At 45.6% G+C, this 22,948-nt stretch overlaps 1 protein-coding gene across 3 annotated transcripts in view; it reads right to left on the reverse strand.

Annotated features, from left to right (window-relative positions):
- The window catches only part of GJC2 (gap junction protein gamma 2), a 128,783-nt gene that overhangs the window by 75,814 nt on the left and 30,021 nt on the right, over positions 1 to 22,948 (reverse strand). For all 3 annotated transcript variants that reach the window (XM_043509761.1, XM_043509762.1, XM_038389373.2), the window contains one exon: positions 8,560 to 8,659. The gene's annotated coding sequence lies outside the window, so the exon portion shown is untranslated. The remainder of the gene's footprint in view (positions 1 to 8,559; positions 8,660 to 22,948) is intronic.

The raw sequence follows: 22,948 nt of genomic DNA on the forward strand, positions 1-22,948 counted from the left end.
GCCGAATATAGAGAGGTACAAAGCACCTGCAGCTCCCATTGACTTGAACTGGAATTGTGGCTCGTGATGTTAAAATGAACTCCCAGTGCTCACAATTAGTAGCTGCATTTGAAAATTTGGGCTTACATATATTTTCAAGAGGTATATAATGATCTGATGACTGCACCCTCATTTCTAGGGTCCATGTCACCAAAAAGCTCCTTTTGGCCACAAATCCTATTTAGCAACACAGATGCTGCATCTCTCCTAGGGACAGTAACACACACAGTTGTAAGAAGAAATTACGTGGCTTGATCCAGTTGTAAGCAACAAGCATTTGTAATCGGGATGCATCATTTTCCATTTGCATTGCGCGTGGGCTGTGGGCAGCGAACCTCAGACCTCTGGATCTGAATCCATGAGCCTCTCCTGCCTGAGTTCCAAGACCCACCTCTGTTAGCCAACGCTATAGAGGGCTGTGTAGTGGAATGCTAATCCATATTATACCACTCACCCACTAGGAGGCACTGTGTGTAAAATACCTCATTTAAACGAACTTCAGCTATACCTGGCAGAGCACTAAAGGATCTTATGGTGAACACATCTGGTGTGTATAAGCAACGGCTGGAGTTAGTCTGATATCTGATACAGGAGCATGACAGACTCAGCAGCTTCTCTGTGGCCTAGCCATCACCAGAGGGGTTAAAGAAGATAGAGTCTCATGGATCACAGGGGCCCTTTTCGGGTTTGTGTACACAGCATTGCAACCCTGGGTCTGTGGGACCCAGGCTCATGAACTCAATGTTTCCAAGCTTGTGCTAGTGCATCCACACCACACTGGGTTTAAATTGCTGGATCTGGATTTCAGAGGCACGGCGGAACTCGAGGTCTGTCCCCCTGTAGGAGCAGAATTTTATAATTGAACTATGAGAATTAATGTATGATTTAATTTCATCCTTCCAGCCACCCTTTTTAAATAGCAAAAAGGAATGACCCTCTGGGACTATGGGCTTCTGTTTCCCATACGCATTACAAATTGGACCCTTTTAGTTTTTTGTTTTAAGGTTTAGTTAGTAAGAGAATCCTGTATTGTGTCTATGTTAAGTAAATTAAAGAAACGTTGAAGGCCTGGGCCTCAGTGTGAATTGTTTTGGTTATAAAATTTAGCAAGGTTTAATTTACAATATCTTTTTGCGCGATATAAAATACTGCTGTGTGTATTCTCAGAGGTCTCTGTAAAAGATTGTTTGTGTACATAAGAAATGCATGCATCCAAAAAAAAAAAGGTGTAAAGGCCATTATTAACCAAATGGTCCAAAAAAAAAAAAGAAAAAGAAAAAACACTTATCAAAACTTATTAATGCCAAAGAACCATCGACGCGCACCCGTAATTAAGAAATGGAAGATTGACGACCCTGAGGTGGAGGCTGGCACCCCTAAAGACAATTGATTAAATCAAATCCAGGACAGAATGACCCTCTCGGAGGTGTTTTAAAATGTTAACATCAAAAAATAACACCAATTAAAGAGTAACCGGTCATAAACAAACAGCAAAATCCATAAACTTCAGCAACAACAAAACCCTATAAAAAGAGGGTGCTTGGCCATGAGACTGGGTTCATCTTGCCACTACTCCAAAAGCATCAGATTGTGACCAACAAAGCCCAGCTCCCCTCTGCGACCAATCTGGCTGGCCACTAAATTAATCCAGATTCTGGACTGGTAACTATAAACATCGACTGGCGGGACTGTGTACATGGAGTGTGTATGTAACTAAAAAGCATATGCTAACTGCTGTATTCTCAATAAATGCAGTGTGTTGCCTTCTCCCCAATTAAAGATCTTGTGTGCTTTATTTAAGCATAACATTTTTGGTGGAGAATGCAGGCAGTAGGAAGAGGACTTAGAGATCCTCACTCCAAACCGAAAAATCCTAGCTGCATACACCCTCAGCTGTAGCAAGACTGAGCTCAAGAGGAGAATTTAGTGTTTCTTGCTCTAATCCTGGGAGGGATTTTTATATTTAGTGTATGAACCCTCGGTGGTAGTAGGCTGAGTGATACAGAGGGAGGCTTAGCATCTCTCCCTGTGGCCCAGAGAGGGTTAAAATTATAAGTCCCGGCACTTTGATGGACAACAGAAATAAAAAAAGGAAGTTATAAGCCCCGGCACTGGCATGGGCAAACACAAAATCTTAAAATAATTAAAAAATAACAATTGAATATCTTAAATACAAAATATTCAAACGAAAAGAGTCCCCTATGGACAATATGCTGGCAAACTAAAAAAGCTGCCGTGTGTGCAAAAGATCACCCCTTTTAAACAGATCTTGCAAAAATTTGGCTACAGCCCATGGACAGAACAAGCAATAGCCAATGTCCACACAATAGCCGATTTAGAAGACAAATTGGCAAAATATTTGTTGATTTATAAACCTTCACACCCATCAAAAAGGGATTTGGCTGCACTCTGGCTATTATGGGAAGCCTGTAACGAGGCATTCCTCTGGCTGGCCAATTGCCAAGCAAAAAACACTACACTGCATAAAAAGCTCAGCACAAAAAAGCAAAATGCAAAAAACTGAAAAGTAGTAAGTATGGGAATCCACGGCCAATTAAACGTGCTTAAAAATACTATATAAACATTAAAAACAGAACAAAAAATTATAAAACAAATTTAAAAAATTATTAAAAAAACCCCGGGTCCTACAAAGTATAATAAAAAACCTAACATTAGAACAGGGCAGAGCTCCTGCAAGCCGTAATCGCTGCGAATCAATTATTAAGCAGCTTAAGCAGAAGTTAGGCTTCGCAACCCGTCAGGTTGCAGCAGTTACAGCAAAAAAATGGAATCAAACACTGTCCAAAAACCCCTCAACTTTAAAAAAAAAAAAAAAAAACCCTAAAAAAACCCTATTTAAAATAATCCGCAAAAATGTCTACACAACGGGTACACTCCGACTTCCATAGCCCTGGCAGCAGCTATCCAACGACACACAGTGACAACCCCCGTAGATGGTGGGGGTAGCACAACCGTTACCATAGTCCCAGCGTTAGCCACTGATTTAAAAGCAATGGCTAATTATTTGGGGACCCTGAACCAAAACACCTTTTCTAAATGGTGCAACAATGCAGTTTTACTGGCAGGCAAAGAAGGGCTAACTATCCCAGAAGTCTATCGATTCATGGGGGTATGTGCAGCCCCGGAAATTAGAGCCAGCCTGGATAAAATAGCAGTCATCAACGATGGCCTCCTGGCCCTGATGGCGACATTTGGGAAACAAATAGGCAGGCGTAACTTTATAGCACAAGCTGTAGCCTCCACTCAAAAGCCTAACAAGGACCCTGAAAGTTACTTAACCCGATGGGCTCTAATGCAGATAATGGCTGGCCTGGTGGCAATCGAGGGTACCACCTCGATAAATGAGTTAGCATTCAGTGTCTGGTCCTTAAGGGATTGCACTGCCTCTTTGGCCCTGTATTACTCTGGTAAACTTGCAGTTTGGCAAAATAATCACCCAGCTAACCTGGGGGAACAAATAACCACTCACTCTGGACTGCAACCCACTATAAAAAAAAACGGGTCTCTTATATGGCGACAATAAAACCTGCAATTATATATACAAATGAGAGCGGTACAAAAGGAACCATCGGGAACCAGGAAGGATATGCTAGGAGTCGCTCCCGAGGACGAGGGAATAAGGGTGGGCAAAGGGGTTGGGTATACACAAATCTCCGGCAATATCAGGCCAATGCCTCTAAACAAAAAAACAAACAAACAAACAAAGCGCTAACTAATAATAAGATCTGCCGACTAGCCTGATGAACCCTGATGCAGTACGGAGCTAACTGTACACAGTGGGATGGGGGGGGGCACACCTCTGACTTGGTTAAAAAAGCTACAAGGTTACAAAATACCCATTAGGGAGTAGCCTATGTAACCTCAGCGCACCCCCACCATCAACACCACTGCAGCTTCTCCCCGACGCATACCCCTGTCCTGCAGATGAATAGAAAGGCCCGCTAAACAATGAACTTCCACTATCTGTAGGGGCTAGTCTCTGCCCCAAAGAGTTCTTAGTCTAAACAGACAAGACAGACAAAAGGTGGGAAAATAGCTGCGAAGTGATTTGCCCAGAGTGACACAAGAGGTCAGTAGCAGAGCCAGAAACAGAAGCCAGGCCTTGTGACTTCCAGGCCAGTGCTCCTAACCATTAGAACACACTGCCTGCTGCGCGTATGAGAGACAGCAGATTTCTGAGATGCCTGGGTCTAGCAGACTCAAATTTGATAATCTTTAAAGCATAGTCTCTTTTTTTCAGCATTATAAGAAAGGATGGAGAGGGACCCAATTGTGAGACAGTTCTGTCCCAACCCAATCTTGGTTAAAGACAAACCCACTGGATGAAATGGACAAATGGGTGAAAAGGGTATGCCTGGCTAAGGGAGAGGTGAAGGACTAGTTGTTTTAGGAACTGTCCTTCTCTCTTTTGCCTCTGAACAGGGACAGATTTGCAAGTGTGTTTAATCAGTTCTGTTACTATGCCCTTAGCCATAGGGCAGAATTTTAGAAATTTGAAATAAATAAGGGAAAACCAAGCATATACAGGCATGACCCAATACCGTGATTGAAATGGGAGGCTGAATGTTCAAAGAACACAGGATCTGGCACTATCCACAGCGTGCCCTTCACTGCTGATGATTTGATGCAGCAGAAACTTGGTCCGTTGGAACAGAAGCCATGGGTCAGGGCACGTCTTATTTTCATTTCTGCTTTGGAGAGAGAGCTGACAAAGCCAAACCCACCCCACCCCCCCAAACTAGAAAGCATAAGCATTCTGGGACCAATCCCAAAGACAGACGGAAAATTCCCTCCCTCCACCCATCTAAGTCACCTGTGTTGGATTCATGCACTTCGTGTGGCTGTTTCTTACTAAGCTTTGTAAGAAAGAGACAGGCAAAGACATGAAACTCTAAGGGAGACCCAGGGGTATTTATAAATAAGGCACATAGTACTCACTGCTCTGCGTAAGTACTCTGAAGATAAATAGAGACCTCCAGGATTTGCTTTAGGGTGTACTAAGGGTCTGCTCTCTTTCCCTGAGGAAGGACAAAGTAAATGCTAAGCATGACTCTAAGGGTATGGCCCTATGTTATTTTTAAAGTTATTACTAAATGGGCCCAGTTCTCCTTTTACATTGATGCACATCAAAATTTACTCCACTGGAGTCAGTAGAGTTGTACTGGTGAAAGAGAAAAATCAGCCTAAAAACACACCAAGTTATGTATTAAAACAAAGTTCTTTGCTGTGTCAGTGCTTGAGAAAACATACTTAATGTGCTTCAGTGTATGCAACTGCCCACCCAAGAGCTCCAAAATCATGGCTCAGACTCTCAACAATCATGAAATCATCTTAAAATTCATGAGGTTATTTAAAATAAATTTTAAAACTGTTGGGTTCTCTTTATTTGACTTTTGGTTTTTGAGGCTTTAGCGGGTCATGTTTTCACACTTTTCTCTGCAACCAGGAAGTTTAGAAACGTTTTTTTTCCATGAAAGCTGAAATCTGTTCATATGATTCCTAAAATTGGGGTTTCATGAAAAAATACCAAACAACATGAGAGTTGCCAATACTGCATATGTGAACCTCATTCTGCACCTCCTCACATAGTCATTTACACTATGCTAAGTCGCTGCACAGTAGATGTAAAACACCAGCCAGATTGCATGGTAGCATTTTACCACCACTTTGCCCGGGGGGAAAGGCAGTGGCGAACCAGGCTCACTGGGAACACAAATGGATGTATCTACACCAGTGCGGCATAATCCCCTTGGCATGGGAGTCCAAAGTGAAATGCATTCCCAAAATGCACTGCTTGCTCTACCTCACCTGTACATTACCTTTCAAGGTGCTTTACATCTCACTGATGCAACAGTTCTTTAAAGAACCCGCCCACATTCCATCACTGCAAAGAGATTCAGGCAGGAACCACCAGTAAGGAGGTTAAGTTATGCATCTGTTCATAGTTGCTAAGGCTAGAGCTCCAATTTCACCTTCTTTCACCTTAGAAACACCTGGCCCAATCAGGCAGCATTACCTACTAACAGAACCATAGGATCTGGTCCATTGACTAGGTTCTACCTACAAAAATATGTATGCACACCTAATTTTGTGCATCCAAATGCAGGGTTTTCCCAACCAATGCATGAACACTCGCATTAGAGACCTTTAGTTTTATTTTCATAGCACTGCAAGACAAGCTAAGACCAAATGAATACAATCACCCATAAAAATATCCCACACATGCAGTTCCACTGTGGCACTACACAGACCAGTTCAGGCCAGCAAACACCATAGTGCCCAAAATAGGATGCGCACTCATTGTGGGTGCCTAGTAACTAATAACACACAGAGGCACCTAGGTCACACTTTTGTCTGCACAGACAATGCCTACTTTTTCCCTTTTGCAGCCATGTTTGGTCCAAGTGGAACTGGGGAAGGGAGGAGAGGAAAAGAGAAGGGTTTTTGTCTGGAAGAAGGATGGTCCAGTGATTAGGGAACTAGTCTTGGGAGACCTGGGTTCAACTCCTGCTCTGCTACTGGTTTCCTGTGTGACCACATGGGCAAGTCACTTAGGTTTGCTATGCCTCAGTTTCCCATTTGTAAAACTGGGATAATAGCACGGCCCTACCACACTATGCTGTGGATAAACACATTAAAGACCATGAGGTGCTCAGATATGACAGTAATAGGGGCCAGATAGGAACTTTAAATAGATTTAGTTGGGGATTGGTCCTGCTTTGAGCAGGGGGTCGGACTGGATGACCTCCTGGGGTCCCTTCAAGCCCTCATATTCTATGATTCTATGATTTCCAAAAAGCCACTGAGTAATTGACTGAGCACCTGAAATTCTCTTTTTTAAAAATACCCCTAGGCTGGTAGAATTATTCTGCACCTTGACATTACAACAAATGCAGACTGAATAACTGGTTTAACTGATATGCCGTAACCTCATGATTATCATCATCTATGCAGTGTTGCCAGTCCACCTCATGGTTTTATTGCTGATCTCATGAGAATTAATATTTCTCTTAAAGCTTCAGCTCCTGGAGTCATGTGGTTACATGAGACTCTCAGCTTGCATGTTTTTAAAAACAGTAAATTTCTAGCCCTCATGACTGTGGGGAAAAGCTTATAAATGCAAACCAAGTGCACCCTGAAGGCTCAGAAACCTCAAGGTAAATACAAACTACCCAAAATAGATGATTAAACAGCCCAAGTGATTTGTAAACCAATGCCATGATTTTTGTGGGGCCTGACTCGTGATTCCTGAATGAGGTTGGCAATGCCATATCGATATCACAGTAGCACCTAGGGTATGTCTACACTCTACTGGCAGTGAGCTTCCCAGCCCAGGGAGACAGATCATGCTAGCTCCGCTCAAGCGTGCTAAAAATAGCTAGTGGGAATATTAGCGCACAGGTGGTAGTTCAGACTAGCCGGCCAAGCACAGACCCAGGGCTCAGATGGGTTTGGACTCGGGTGGCTAGTGCCGCAACGGCCACACTGCTTCGTTTAGCACATTTGCACGAGTGAAGCTAGTGCTGGTTTGTCTGCCCGGGCTGGGAGGCTGTAAACATATTTCTAGCGCCCAACCAGGCCAGGTATGTGCGGTACAGATACACTTACATTCCAGGCCCTGGTGAACTTACTGTCCTAAAGATGTGATACAACAGGTGAGTCTCTCTCTCTCATACACACACTCACACACAGTTTCTTTGTGCTCTGCAGCTCAACTTCAACAAAGTTGCTGAAACCTCCAAGTTTCAAAAGGACATTTTCAAAACCATTTAATTTTCAAAATCCTTTAGTTTATAAATGGCACCATTGATATGAAGCCTCGTCAACTGAACAAGAGGAGTTAACAATAGTTTCATGCACCTGCCCCTGTGGTTTTGCAATCCAGCTTTCCTGCTTTTAAAACTTTGTTTCTTGCCCCAGCTGATGCATGGGAGAAAGAAAATGGAAAACGTACCGACTATACAGGGTAGGAGAGCCAGTCCCAGGATCTTTTTCCATAGAAAATTGCTTGTTGTGTTTGAAAGCCAAATTTAGATCCAGATCTCAATTTTGCAAATAGACTTCAGTAAAAAATGTGTAAAGCTTTAAGTTTCAAGGGGAGTTAGGCTACTAAATTACTCAGGCACTTTTGAAAATCTTACCCATGTTCTATTTCAGATCTGGATCAAGTAAGTTCCCACCCACCCTCATCTTTTTAATGGGCTGAACCAATACTGCAGATCCAACTTTGGGGGTATTCAAAATACAGACTGGAGTCTCAATTATACAGCTAAAGCTCATCTTTAACATAAGACTTTGAAAGTTGGCATAAGGGAAACCAGAAGGTAAGCGGAGTTTCATGCTTCCCAATCTTGTGCATATCACAAGAGTCAATACCTTGGAATCCCGCAAAGGCAAAGGTTAAAGTGTGAGGTGACCCCTTGCTGTGAAAATCATTATTTTATTCCTACCTGAGATACACATTGTATATTATTAACAAAATTATTAGGAGTTCCCTACCTTTCACGGAGAGGAAAGAAAAAAGCTGCTTCTTAGCTGCAGATCTTCACTGCATAGCCGGAAAGCTTTGACAAAATCACTGCTGTTGGTGGCTTAAGTACTAAAAACACAAAAAAGGAAAGAAAGACAATTCATCATTCTTTGGGTTCAGGCAGGCAGCTCTCCCCACCAAGCACTATGAGGCATCATTTCAGATTCCGCTCTCAAGGGTCTCATTGTTCCATCTGCAGAACTGCCAAGAATAGTACAAATTTCTCAATCAAAGGTTTTGCCCCTTGCTTCATTCACTTCTTCCTGACAGAGAAACCACCCCATGGGCATGTGATCATGGGCAGCTACTACAAAGCCACCATAACAAAAAACAAAGGCTGGGCACCAGTAAAAGAATATCCTTCTTGCACTTCTGTCAAATGACCTGTAGAGAATGTTGTAAAAACACAATATATGTATTGTGGAGCGAAGACAAAGGAGAAGGACAGGACATCTGGTTTTTACTCCAAGCTCTACCCTGGTTTGGTAGGAGTCAGATTCTGAAACCCATACTCCCATTCAGAAGAAGACAGCAGCTAGACAACTCTAGATTAGAAATAAGGTGCACATTTTTAAGTGAGGGTAATTAACCATTGAATCAATTTAACTAGGGATGTGGTGGATTCTCTGACGCTCAGACTTTAACATAGTCATTTAACTCAGTCTTTAACTCAAGACTGGATGTTTTTCTAAAAGACATATTCTAGCTCACACAGAAGTTATAGGCTTGACTAGGGATTACTGGGTGAGATTCTGGGGACAGTTTGTGACAGAATGTACCCTTATGTTCACCACTTTTACAAGACTATGATAAATTGTATACAGAGTAGGCATTGTGAGGTATCATTTGAAAATTCATAATTTGCTGATCATTATTGTCCTGGTAAAACATGTATGGCAACACTGTATGTAAAGTTATAAGATTCTACTGTATAACATTACTGAGACATGCTCCATGTTTAGAAAAGCAGGCACAAACAAGTTCCCCAGAGAAAAGAGCAAACTGATGCCTCAGCCAGGTGGCAACAAAATCAATTGGACAATCACGCCGTTAAGCAGCCTTCGGCAGGAAGAAGGGTGTGAGTGAGAAACTTACACCTTGGCAGACAGACTTGCTGTCACCTGAACCCCAGCTGGAGATGATTCTCAGAGAGGAGGGAAAGATATAAAAATGAGGAACAGAGTATACAAATCACCTCTTTCCCTCCATCTCTACTCATGGCATCAACAACATTTGAAAGATAAAAGTAGCATCGTCGAACTGGGGGAGAGGTCTTGGCTGAAATATCCAGCCAGACTGCTGTGATCCTGTGGTGCAAAAAACCTTTTTTGCTTTAAGTCCACTTAGCTTGATAAGTTAGGTATTAGTTTGTGTTTTACCTTTTACTTCTTTGTAACCAATTCTGACTTTTATGCCTCATTACTTGTAGTCACTTAAAATCTATCTCTCTGTAGTTAATAAACTTGTTTTATCTAAACCAGTGGGTGTTTGGATTGAAGTGTCTGGAACTTCCATTTGAAATAACAGGGTTTGTGCATATCATTTTCTATTAATAAAACAATGGACTTTCTATGAGCTTTTACTGCAGGAAAACAGAAGGAAAGAGCTAGGCAGTACAAGATGCACTCTTCTGGGGATATGTCTGGGACTGGGAATTTCCTGGTGTCACTCTGCAGTATAATTCAGGAGTGGGTGGCTAGAAGCAGTCATATAATTTAGGTAGGAGTGATTTTGCATGCTACAGGCTGTGTGTAAAGAGATCAAGACTGGTTATTTTCACAGTGAAGCAGTGTGAAAGGCACCCCAGGTTGAAGGGTTGAAAGGACACAGCTGTTCAACAGTCCAGACTGTACCCTGGGGAATGTCATCCTGTGTTATGCAGGTGCTTACACCAGAATGGCCCCTGCTGGTTTTATAATCTAGGAATATTTTACTCCAATCACGAGGACTCAGTGGTGGATTTAGAGTTAGTGGGGCCCTGTGTGCATCTTAATTTTCGCACACACCCCCCGGACCCAGCCAAGAAAAATAAAGTCAGACCCTTGTCCACCTCAGGCGCAGGTCCAGACCTGGACACAGGCCGTGGGGTGGCAGCTGGGACCATAGGCAAGGGAACTAGGTGTGCGGGCAGGGTTCCAACAGAATTGCCGACCCCTGGGCAAGGTGTGGGGGCTGGCTCCGGGCCCCTAGAAGGGGTGGGGCCTCGGCCAGAAGAGGCGGAGGTGGAGGCTAGCCTCCCCCGGCCAGGGCTTCAGTGCTGGCCGGGCTGTGCCCCCGGGGCTCTGGCAGTGATTTAAAGGGCCCAGAGCTCCAGCCACTGCTGCTGCCGTGGTAGCAATGGCAGTGGCCAGGAGCCCTGGGCCATTTTAAATCGCCAGGTCCTGTGGCAGCTGCTCCTTTTGCTCCCTCCATCCCCATCAGCGGCCCTGGGTGCAGGAGGTGCTGCAGCACCCCCACGTTTTTTGCAGGGCTCCACGCCACCCCGCAGCACTTATGTTAAAACATATTGTTAGAAGCACAGAACCTCCCGGGCTCCTGGGGAGACAAGGAGGCGCCCGAGCTCAGCCACAGGGGCTGCAGCGCGGCCATGGTGGCTAAGCCGCCTGCTTCGCAAGGACCCAGCGGCCAGGGGAGGCAAGCAGAGATCAGCCCATGGAGGCAGTGGGGCATCAGGTGGGTATTCAGCCAACGTGGGTCTCTGCCCACTTCTCCAGGGCAGCAGCAGAGCCCACAGAGTCCCGGGCACCTCGGAGGCAGGGCATGAGCGGAGCCGCCATGGGGCTGGAGAAGGAGACAGGAGACACCAAGATCTTCATGGCTGAGGACAGCTTCGGGTGCCCTGGCAGCCCTGCGCTGGCCAGCCCAGAGAAGCGGGTAGAGACCCATGTGGGCTGAACACCCACCTGAAGGTGTGGGGGAGGGGGGACGGCTCCATCGGCAATCCCCAAGGTAAACCAAGTCCCAAACTGTTTAGGGCTTCATCAGTTAAAGCCAACACCTGGCATCCCATTTGGTGGTGCTCACAGCAGATTATGGAGCACCGGTGCCGGGTGCTCTTTGGATAATGTCCTACTCTACAAGCAGGCAGACTCATGCCACAGCAATAGCTGTCCATGTTCTAAGGCAGTGTCACTAACACAAGACCCTTAAAACCACAGATCTCAGCACGTCTAGTACAAAGGTAGAAATCTGTTTGACTGTATCCAAGTCAGAGGGAACAGCATTGGTCTTGTGATCTATTCTGGCCAAGTCCAGCCTGTTAATTTGTACTTAGCGGTCTTGGTATTTTTGCCTATTGTATTTTTTTCTTGGAGCCCTGCAGTTACTTTTTGCCCTTATTCTCCAAACTCTGCCTAAAACAAACATGATTAGGCTGAGCATGTGCCGAAACATTTAACACTTTGTTTCCCTTAACCCAGCCAGATCAGCACTAGCTCTGTGACTTCCTGAAGAGCTGTTTCAATTCTCCCATGTCACACTTCAAAGCTCCTGCTGCACCAGGTCCTGTCCCACACAGAAAGTCCTGGCCCAGCCTTCCAGTGCCCAAATTCTGGCCAGCAGCTGATAGCATTCAGGTCTCATCAGCACTTCGGTCACTTAAGCAGATGACCGGCTTTGTACCTGTGGCTCTGCAGTCTAAAGACAGATTAATCCTCAAGCCACAGGAGCAGCAGCAGCCCTAGGAGAACCAAAGTGAGTGACCGGGCTCTAAATGACCATGGCAGCAGCTCTGGGGCTGATGTTTCTCTTCCAGGGGAATGGAAAGAAACACTTAGAGAAATGACAGTTCCACACGAAGACGTGTCCCACGTGTACCTGGCTTCCAAGGAGACAAGGAGCACTTGCCATGCTCTTTAATTCAGGTGTAGGCTGGCTATCCTCAGCACTGTTCACCTGCCTCTTTTCACGTCTGTGGGATTCAGTGAAGCTGCATAGCTCAGTTTGCCCTTTTGGTTTCCTTCGTTTCAATGCAAACAGGGTCCTGCATCATTATAATTAGCAGATTAGCCACTGCACGAAGCATTTCACACTCCCACTCTAGAGCAAAGGAAATCCTCCATTTCTCCCCAGGACACAATGCAAGCTTCCCCTGTATGCTTCCAACAGCGTGCCTCAGAGGCTGTGCTTTCAGGTCAGGCCTATGAGTAAGAAGGTAGCTTGCTCTATTGCCCAATCAGTCCATGGCCTCCCAGCTGAGACTCCAGCAAGTGCCAGCTGGCTGGTGATTGTTTTCAGAGATGTCGGAACACTGCTTAATGAAGACTGGGCAATGGCAACTAAGCTGAGTGCATACAAACCCCTGAACAGCAATGAAATGTTAACAACCTTGGCTCATCACTCTCTTGAGATGGATTTTCAACCAGTGGATTGAAAGACTCTGTCCTATTAATAAATCCCGAGTTTTCCATTCTGATTTTTTTAAAAAAAATATTGCAGTGGGTTAGGCTAAACATTGTTATGGATCAGGTCAGTATCAGATATACTGAACAAGTTGAAGGACGGCAGACTGGGAGAGATGTGGGGACAGCCTGAACAAGCCCAGTGCATGAGCCTGCAGAAGCTAGAGAAAGGACTTCGGGGTCAGGTGCTGGCTAAAGAGGCTGGAAGCAAAGACGTTCACCTCTGTTTTGATTTCTGCAGCATTCGGAGAAGCAGGACTTTGTACATTCCTTGTAAGTCAACAAGATTGCATCAAAGAAAATACCAGGCTCCACTGTCAATTTCTACTCCCAACTGGAATGCTGTTGGGGCCCCAGACTTTGGCTAGCTATTCGGGTCAGAAAGCGGTGATAATATTTTAAGCGTCCATTTCTGTCTTGATCAGAGCAGCATTAACAAGAGCTAAGTCTAGTGCCAAGGCATCAGACAAGCACACATCAAAATATCCTCCAGGGCTGGTCATATTTTGATAAACAAGCTGATTTTTCTACTAAACAATTTGACTAACCAACTTGGGGTTTTTTTGAGAAAAGTGTCTGTTCTCCACAGAAACTTTTGATTTTTTGTTGAAAAAACAAATGCCCAAAAACAAACTAGCCACCTCCATTCAAAGTGATGATAGCCTTGGCTTATAACAAATACACATAAAATGCACACATAAGGACAAAAAACTGCAAAGGGGGTTTTCTGTATATAGCAGCGTTGGCTGACATTTGAATGTTAACAAAGAAACTAGCAACAATCCAGCACAAATTCCAGTTTGAGCCATCCCATCGGGCTTGGCTGCTCCTAGGGTTCCTCTCTCCAGACTGTTCAGCCCAAACCCACCATCTTCTCTCTGGGAGTCACTCCCACCTCCCTCACTACAAGGCTGGAGTGAGTGAGTCATTTTCAACAGCAAGTCAGCAAGGTTCTGACCAGATGGCACCTTTACTCCACAATTGCTTATACCCAGTGTTTTCCATCCATTCTGTGGTTCGCCAACATGATTGATGCCAATAAACATCCATGAACTATTTTCCAGTGCAAAACTCACAAAGTCCAAGTCTTCAGGTGGTTGGGGTTGTCTCCCTTGAAATCAAGGATGCAGAGAGGGTTCTGAAGAGTGCTTTCTGAGGGAGGCTGTCAAGGAACTCTAGGGTACAGATGTGGGGACCTGCATGAAAGACCCCCTAAGCTTATTCTTACCAGCTTAGGTTAAAAACTTCCCCAAGGTACAAACTTTGCCTTGTCCTTGAACCATATGCTGCCACCACCAAGCGTCTTACACAAAGACCAAGGAAAGATTCCACTTGGAGATGTCTTCCCCCAAGCCCTACACCCGCTTTCCTGGGGAAGGCTTTATAAGAATCCTCACCAATTTGTACAGGTGAACACAAACCCAAACCCTTGGATCTTAAGAACAATGAAAAAGCAATCAGGTTCTTAAAATAAGAATTTTAATTAAAGAAAAGGTACAATAATCACCTCTGTAAAATCAGGATGGTAAATACCTTACAGGATAATCAGATTCAAAACACAGAGAATCCCTCTAGGCAAAACCTTAAGTTACAAAAAGACACAAAAACAGGAATATACATTCTATCCAGCACAACTTATTTTACCAGCCATTAAACAAAAGGAAATCTAAACACATTTCTAGCTAGATTACTTACTAACTAACAGTTGTAAGGCTGCATTCCTGATCTGTTCCCGGCAAAAGCATCACAGACAGATAAACCCTTTGTTCCTCCTCCCCGTCCAGATTTGAAAGTATCTTGTCTCCTCATTGGTCATTTTGGTCAGGTGCCAGCGAGGTTACCTTAGCTTCTTAACCCTTTATAGGTGACAGGGTTTTGCCTCTGGCCAGGAGGGATTTTATAGCACTGTATACAGAAAGGTGGTTACCCTTCCCTTTATATTTATGGGGCCTTTCTACAATAAAGGGGTGGGATTGTCACCTCTGCATCTGCTTCTTTCTGGACCCACTCCTAATCCTATGGAGCTGTATGGGTGGAAGGATGTACAAAGACAGAGCTAGAGATGACATACACTGTGCCACAAGGTTGCATTACCTTTACATCATTTTCCCCTCCGGCCCACCCCACCCTATGGGACCTCCTGTAAGAGCAGGGCAGCTGTCAACAGTACACTAGAGCCATGCTGCCTCAGAAGAGGAGATGATGGGGAGGAGGTAACATCAGAGCTGGTCCAGGTCCATGGGGTGAATAGTCCTGCCATCCTGCAGATCCACCAGGATCTGCAAGGTGAACCCCCTTTCCAACCATGGACATGCTCCTTCCAGATGAACATTCAAGATGTGGCTGCCATGTGAATGAATTGCAGCTCAGGTCACTTTTCATTTACAGACACCACTAGCATAAGCCAAGCTGTCCACCCGACCCCCAGCACTGGATAAACCCAAACACAAGAGAAGGTCACGTCTGCTGAGTGTTTAAATAAATCAGTGCATATGCACTGGGTCAGATCACTGGAAGTATAATTGCTTGCTGGCCTCTGCAGGGCAGCCTACCATGTCACAATATAATTAGCAATCCGATATCAAATTGATAAAATATGTTAGACCATACTCCCAGTCAAAGGGAATTGTCCCCAGTGCACACTCTGGATAGCTTTAAAATGATCCCCTTCTACACAATGAAACAACACAGTAATGGAATTTAGCCACTTTGAACAGCGCTATTGGATTATTTTGCCATTAACCAGCCTTAAAAATGTGGCCTGCCACCAAAAAGGTACCCAGCAAAATAAACAGAGGACCAATACATACTTAGCTATTTGATTACCATTTATTCAATATGTTGTTTGCAGAAAAATGATAAACGACAAAAACACCAGATCGTTCATGGACAAACACTTTTCACAAAGTGATCACTCCATATCTGATCTTTCCATACTCGTCCTCAGGGAAAACCTGCACAACACCTTCAGAGAAGGCAAGCCTGGGAACTTAAATGTATAACTCTGCCATAGACATAACAGAGACACTGGTTTTATGGCTCATTACAACAATTTGTAACATGCCCCAAAGCCTGCTACCTTTAACTGTCCACTTCAGACGCTTTGTGCATAACAATCTATCCCCCAATTACCCATTTCATTTAAAGTGACCAACTCCCATGTTACCTCTTCCGCTTAACAATCTGTCCCAACCTGTATTTATCTCAAGATTCACGTACACTAAGAAATTAGGTTGGCATCACTACGTTGCTCAGGAGTGTGAAAAATACATACTCCTGAGTGGCGTAGTTAATCTGATCTAAGACCTGGTCTACACTAGGACATTTGGTTAGTATAGTTACATCGCTTGGGGGTGTGAAAAAATCAACACCTCTGAGCAATGCAGTTAAACTGGCCTATGGCCCTGCTATAGACAGCACTAGGTCGATGGAAGAATTCTCCCATCAACCTAGCTACTGCCTCTTGGAGAGCTGGAATATGTACACTGATGAGAGACTCCCTCCCCTCGGTGCAGGTAATGTCGACACTGAAGCATTTCAGCTGCGCAGCTATGCCACTGTAGTGTTTTAAATGTAGACAAGCCCTCAGACAGTCTGCTTTCTTCCCCAGATCTGAAAAAGAGCTCTGAGTAACTTGAAAGCTTGCACCTTCTACCAACAGATGTTGGTCCAATAACTACCTTGCCTACTTTGTATCTCCTTTATTCAACACTCAGACAGAGAATATTCACCTGCAAACAAACCAACCAGCACACCTGTCCAATTTTTGTGAATATTAGCGTTTGATACACATGCCTGGCCTGTTAAATATGTGTAATTAGAGAGTTCACTCAGTTTAACAAAATCACTAGGAACATGTCATGGGTGTTGTAATGATGCTCATACTGTAATAGAGTAACACCATGTTAAACAGAGAGATGCTGCTATATTACTGTATAACGTCTTTAAACAAAACCTCGCTGTTGTAATGATTCTTTTGTTGCTGATATAGATATGGCAAGGATTTGTAACCCTATAAAGACTTCCTAACTAAACAAATCGTATAAAAAAGGTGTCCTGATTAGAATCGCTGCACAGCTGGTAGACACAGCACATGCCAGGCTGTGAAAGAAATTGCAAATGAACTTTAATTATCCGATGAAGGGCCTGGCAGCTAATGGTAGTCGCCATGGGGGGCCAGGATCAATTTGGTGCAGCACTGCCTCCTAATCAAGATTACTAGGTTTTCCATCACTGCCAAAAATAAATAACACTAAATCCACATGAAGGGCTCAATCCTGAATGGAGGGGAAAACTCCTGTCGATTTGAAATGTGTCCCCAAAACAGACACAGTCGAAGCCGGAAAACACAAATGTACAGACCAGATCCTGAGAGCTTTACTCAGCTTCTTATGAAAACTCCACTGAAGTCAAGGTCCCATCCTGCCCTTGTTTACACTGCTGTAAACTCCATGAATTCAGTGGAAGTTTTGCCTGCATCAGGACTGAACAGAAACTTTAGATTAGCACCTGACGGCAGCTTGTGGACAGAGACGGGTTAAGATTTATTGGGGCCCTGGGCACAAAGGACATTGGGGAGACCCCCACACCGCCCACCACAGGGCCCCACCCCCTGCTCCTCTCTTTCCTGCCATGGCCCTGCCTCCTGGCCTGGCTAGAAGTCGGCCCGTGGTAAGAGCTGCCCGGCGATCTGGGGCTGCTGTGGGGAGCCCTGAACCCTCCACCTGTCCTGGACGACTTGCCCTGGAGGGCAGGGACACGGGCCAGGGGCTGGTCTCAGGCACCCTGGCTCCTCACCCAGGACAGGTGGAGTGTCAGGGGCTCCCCACAGCTGCACAGCTGGCATAGAAATAAATATGAGTGAAAATAAATGGTTCAATGCACTAAAAATGTGGCTATCTTGAAGTTTTGTCTTGTCAATAAATTGTTTGGTTTTGAATTAATAACCCTGCTGATTCTAATAAATTTGTTAGTCTCTAAGGTGCCACAAGTACTCCTTTTCTTCCTGCTGATTCTTGTGACAGTAGTTTTGGAGCCTGTAGTTTCAGGTGAGCGAGTGTAGACAGCTGCAGCTGTCTGTGCACATAACAGAGCGTTATGCCAGAGAACTCTGCCCAGGGCCAAATATTGTAATAGCTGAGACATGAGGTTTTCTATTAAAACAGTGTTGTCTATTGGCAAGTGTTGGAGACTGGGAGTCAGGATTCTTGAGTTCTCTAACTAGCAGTGATACTTGATTCACTTTGTGCTTGGCTGTAGGCAATTCACTTAACCTCTGTGTGTTTCACTATACCCATGTGTAAAAGGGGGGGAAGGAGAGGGGCAGTTCTGCACGGGAGAGAGGGGGAAGGAGAGGGCTCAGGGAGACCCAGCTCCATGAGGGAGGGAGGAGGGAAGGAAAGAGGCTGGGGGGGGCCCAGCTCCAGGCATGAGGGAGGGGGAAGGAGAGGGGCTGGAGGGGGGCAGCTCCACCCAGGAGGGAGGGGGAAGGAGAGGGGCTCGGAGGGCAGCTTCACGTGGGAGGAATATGCTCAGTGCTCAGCCTACCACAGCTCCCTCCGGCCTGGCCGGGGGCAGGGCCTCAAGAGGGAAGAGGGTGGCGGGACCCCAGGGGGAGGGAGAGGAGGAGCGAATGTGTGGGGCTGGGGTTCCGGCCTACGGGGGGGCCCCAATTGGCCGGGGCCTCTGGGCACAGCCCCATGGGCCTGTACAGTAATCTGCCACTGCTTGCAGAGAGAGAGTGGAGCCAACTGGTGAGGGTGCTAGCTTGGGCCTTAAGAAACCCAGGTTCAGTTCTCTGCTCCACCAGTCTTCCCTGGGGCAAGTTACTAAGGACTTGTCTACACTTAAAATGCCTCAGTGGCACAGCTGTTGTATTGTTTCAGTGTAGACATTATCTACACCATCACTATTAGATGGACACCTGTCACAGATGATCTAGCCTCAGTGTGGGGGGCTGAACTAGCTGACCTCTCAAGGTCCCTTCCAGCCCTACATTGCTATGATTCTGTGTGCTAGATACAAAGAGTGGGAGTGGAGACCCAGGCACAGAAAGGGAACTAGAATTGGGGTCTCCAGCTGGCAGCCTCATTCATTATTATGACATAAAGTCTCTTGGAATGTTTGTGTTGAGGATAAACCTGATCAAGGTGTGCGTTAGTCAAACACCAGCTATCGGGGCCAATATAGGGATAATGGGGTGAAATTTAATGGGCTCGGGGATACAGGAAGTCAGACTATATGATCTAATGGTCCCCTCTATCCTCAGAAATCCAAGAAAAGTCCAGGGCCAAGCAAACAACATGAAAGAGAAGAGTCGCTGCTCTTAAGGAAGATCCTGACTTTTGGTCCTGTTGACCTGGGTAGTGGATGCTCCCTGACCTGCCTGCTTTTTTATCCCACATTTCTCAGAGATGACCTGTGTCGGATGTAGAGGGAAATTAAACACCAGCAAAACATCCTGCTCCTCATTCTCTTTGTGTCCCTGGGAGAGAGGGGAAGGGAAATCAACTGAAGGGTTTTTTTGTTCCTGATCTCACAGACGTCCTGCCGTACCAGTTACTGCTGCCGAGAATCTGAACTGCAGACAGCTCATGGCCAGCTGCAGCATTTACAAAGGTGCAGACAAGTGCCAGACAAAGGGAGTCACGGGAGCCTGGATGTGCTGCACGTCTGCCCCTGAGGTTCAGGCCTAATACACCAGTCCAACAACATGACTATTGTTAGGGGAAGTACAGGATGAGCTTCTGGTGTCTTATCCCCTTTAGGGACTGCAGTCAAAGCTGAACTCACTGGGTCTATACAGCAGCTACCAATAAAAGGCTAACCAGTTGGTACTTCATGATGCTGTCTGAGACTCTCAACCATGTCCTTTATCCTTAGAGTAGCAAATAGCTGCCCTTGAGTTCTTGTACTATGCGCTGTCCCAGAAATCTCTTGGGATGGTTGTGCGCCATTGGCTCTTCAGCAGCAAACAGAATTATTCCAAGATTTGAGCAGACATGGTAACTGTAACTCATTCAAACGCAGATGTAAGCAGGGTCTGAATGAACTCTCCCCTGATAACTAGCTGGGCGGGGGAAGAGACTTCAGGAGCAAATTGTATTTACGTGAACACACGTACTCTGCTTAGATATCCAGGAAATAGAGCACTGTGTTGCTAAAAGTGATCAACTTTGGCTGGTGTTGGGTTACAAATCACTTTAGTACTGAATGCAGGGGCAGTGAAATGCTGTTATCAATGTTGTTGTCTTTATTGTATGAGTAAAGGGGAGCAGAATTGTGCTTAACCTGTCCTCAGCTGAAAGGACCTCGTTAAGCCAGGGGCTCAAATGCCAGACCCTGTGAAAGAAAGAGGTGTGAGGATGGTGTCCCAGCCAGAAGATGTGGACTCCCCCTAAGGGTCCCTGGTCTGGTTTAGCCTGTTTCTCCCCATTGTTCAAAGATAGAGTTAAACAGGCTTCATTAGGAGCCTTTTTGTTATGTTAAGTACTCATGAAGAGCTGAAATCGCTTGTGGTGGGGCAGTGTTTCTGCCCAGCCTGCAAAGAGCTAAAAATCACTAAGAGACTGACCTATAGAGGTCACAGCAGAGAGGCAGGTGGCAGTAGAAGGTGAGTGACAGGTGGCCAGCGGACATGACTAGCAAAAGTGGTGAACAGTCAGCTGGCGGGAGGCAGCGAGGAACAGCGGCTGGCAGGGCAGCCAGATCACAAGGAGCAGTGGCTGGCAGGGCGGCCAGCAGAGAGGAACAGCACCTAGCGGGGTGGTCAGCCAGAGCAAATGCTCAGATGGCACAGCAAGCCAGGTGTCTTCTTCCTCAGGTGGGAGGTGTACTGACACAGATGTACCTCTGAACCCTGAGTCCTCACTGACTAAGGACAACCGCTGTGAGTGGGATGTGGTGAGGGACCAGAATGGGGCAGAGTAAAAGAACTTTTGGTTGTAGAACTCAAGAACATGAGGCAGAAGGCACTGTCCCATGCACTCTGGGGTGGGTGTCCTGCTCATAGTTTTAGGTTTATGAATCCTGCTTGCAGCATTTTCCCTAATTAATGTCATGTGACTTCCCTCCTTTCATTAAAAGTTTCTTTTCTACACTCAGACTCTGTGCTTACCAGTGGGGAAGTATAGCCTCTCAGAGGCACCCAGGAGTGGTGTGTAATTTTCCCAGGTTACTGGGTGGGGGCTCGAGCCCGTTCTGTGTTGTATTATTGAAAAGGAACTCCTAGATATTGAACCCACCCCTGGCTGTTGCCGGCTCCATCTGGCAGACGGGTTACACAAAGCAAGGCCCTACCCAATTCAATGAGACTTTACTAGCATGGCAAGTTACACTACTGTAAAAAAAGAGACAGACCCCCTTCAGGTATTTGTCAGAGGCATGCAAGATCTGCCCAAGGTAGGGTTACATGCTGTGTCTGGGTCTGATCTCCTGCATTCGTGTGTCATCCGCACCCATTCTTCATTTGATTGCTACATAACGTAACTTTGATGCTTCCTGTGTCTCTCCTTCCCCCCAGCATCAGGCATTATTTTTTCTGATCACTGTCTCATGAGAAGTCTTTCACAATTCCCAGTGTATTGTATCCATTTATACTAGCTGACACCATCTCCTAGTGGTCTTCATTTAAAAGTCATCATCATCTAAATAATCAACTTTCCTAGAAAGTCAATTGTAACAGATGCTGACGCCAAGCAAGCCAATACAAATGTTTATAACCATCCCTGGCATTAGGCTGGCAATTCTGAAACTCTAGGGATCATAACAAACCTGTCCAAGTACGACCTGTCTACATAACAAACCAAAGGCAGATAAAACTGCCGCATGACCTGCTTCAAGCAGAATACGCTTTTGAACTTTTTTGAACTTTTGAATATATCCCTAGACCTTTCTTCATGCTGCTGTACCTCTTGGCCTTATCGCAGCAGCTCCTACATACTGCGAAGGGCTGATAGCTCGGTCTGTTGCAGATGAAGGTTGGCCAAGAACCAGAGCAGCATGATCATCCCTTGTTCTGCACTCCTTAAGTTTCCTGGGTCTTGATATTCAGATGATTTTGGCCTCACTGCTGTTGCTCCATACTCATAGCACCCTGTGCCCTTGCTCCTGCACAGAACCACATGGAAAGCTAAGTGCAGGCTAACAGAATTCCACATATGGACTCAATGCAGGAACCACTGGGAGAAATTCCCTGGCCTATGTTAAGCAGGAAATCAGATGAGATGATCACAGTGTTTCTTCTGGTCTTAAAGCCTATGGCTATGTGTATTTGGCAACACTACCAGCATGCCACAATCTCTTGCATGGCTTGGTGCACAAAAGAGGAGAGCAGGCATACTGTTACTGGGGGGGCGGGGAAAGGGGGCAAAGGGGACATTTGTCCCACCCCCCTCCAAAACTCATCTTTAAGGGGCTCCAAATTATTGCCAGAAAGGCCAGAATCTGTACAAAGTTATCCAGCATTAAGCAGTGGAACGGCAGCAGATTGCAGTATCTCCATCCTTTATGATAGGTTTCAGAGTAGCAGCCATGTTAGTCTGTATCCACATGTACCCCTTTTCTTTTTCCATCCTTTATGTAAATCATAAATCACAGCACAATACTGATCCAATAGCCAACTATTACGTGTTTTAACTCTCAGAAGCAGAGATTTTTCCAGGGGTCCAACTAGTCCCTGAACTTCTGGAAGGTTGGTGGTTTTTTAAGTCATGACATCTAGGGCCCGCCCAAATACCAATGTCCTCCCCCCCCCCAAATAATGGGACCCGAGAACTGGCTCTGGAGGAGAGAGCTGGGCCATAACTGGCTGTGATGTTGGAAAATCCATGATAACCACCAGGGCAGACTCTTCCCTTTGCCTCTCTTTGCACCTTCGGCTTCCCTCCCCCAAGAACTCCAGTGCAGAGCAGAGTTGCCCTGGGTGGTTGACTCACTTTCTCAGCTGCTGCAGTACAGA

The sequence above is a fragment of the Dermochelys coriacea genome, chromosome 2, assembly GCF_009764565.3.
Source record: "Dermochelys coriacea isolate rDerCor1 chromosome 2, rDerCor1.pri.v4, whole genome shotgun sequence".
Classification (NCBI taxonomy): Eukaryota; Metazoa; Chordata; order Testudines; family Dermochelyidae; genus Dermochelys; species Dermochelys coriacea.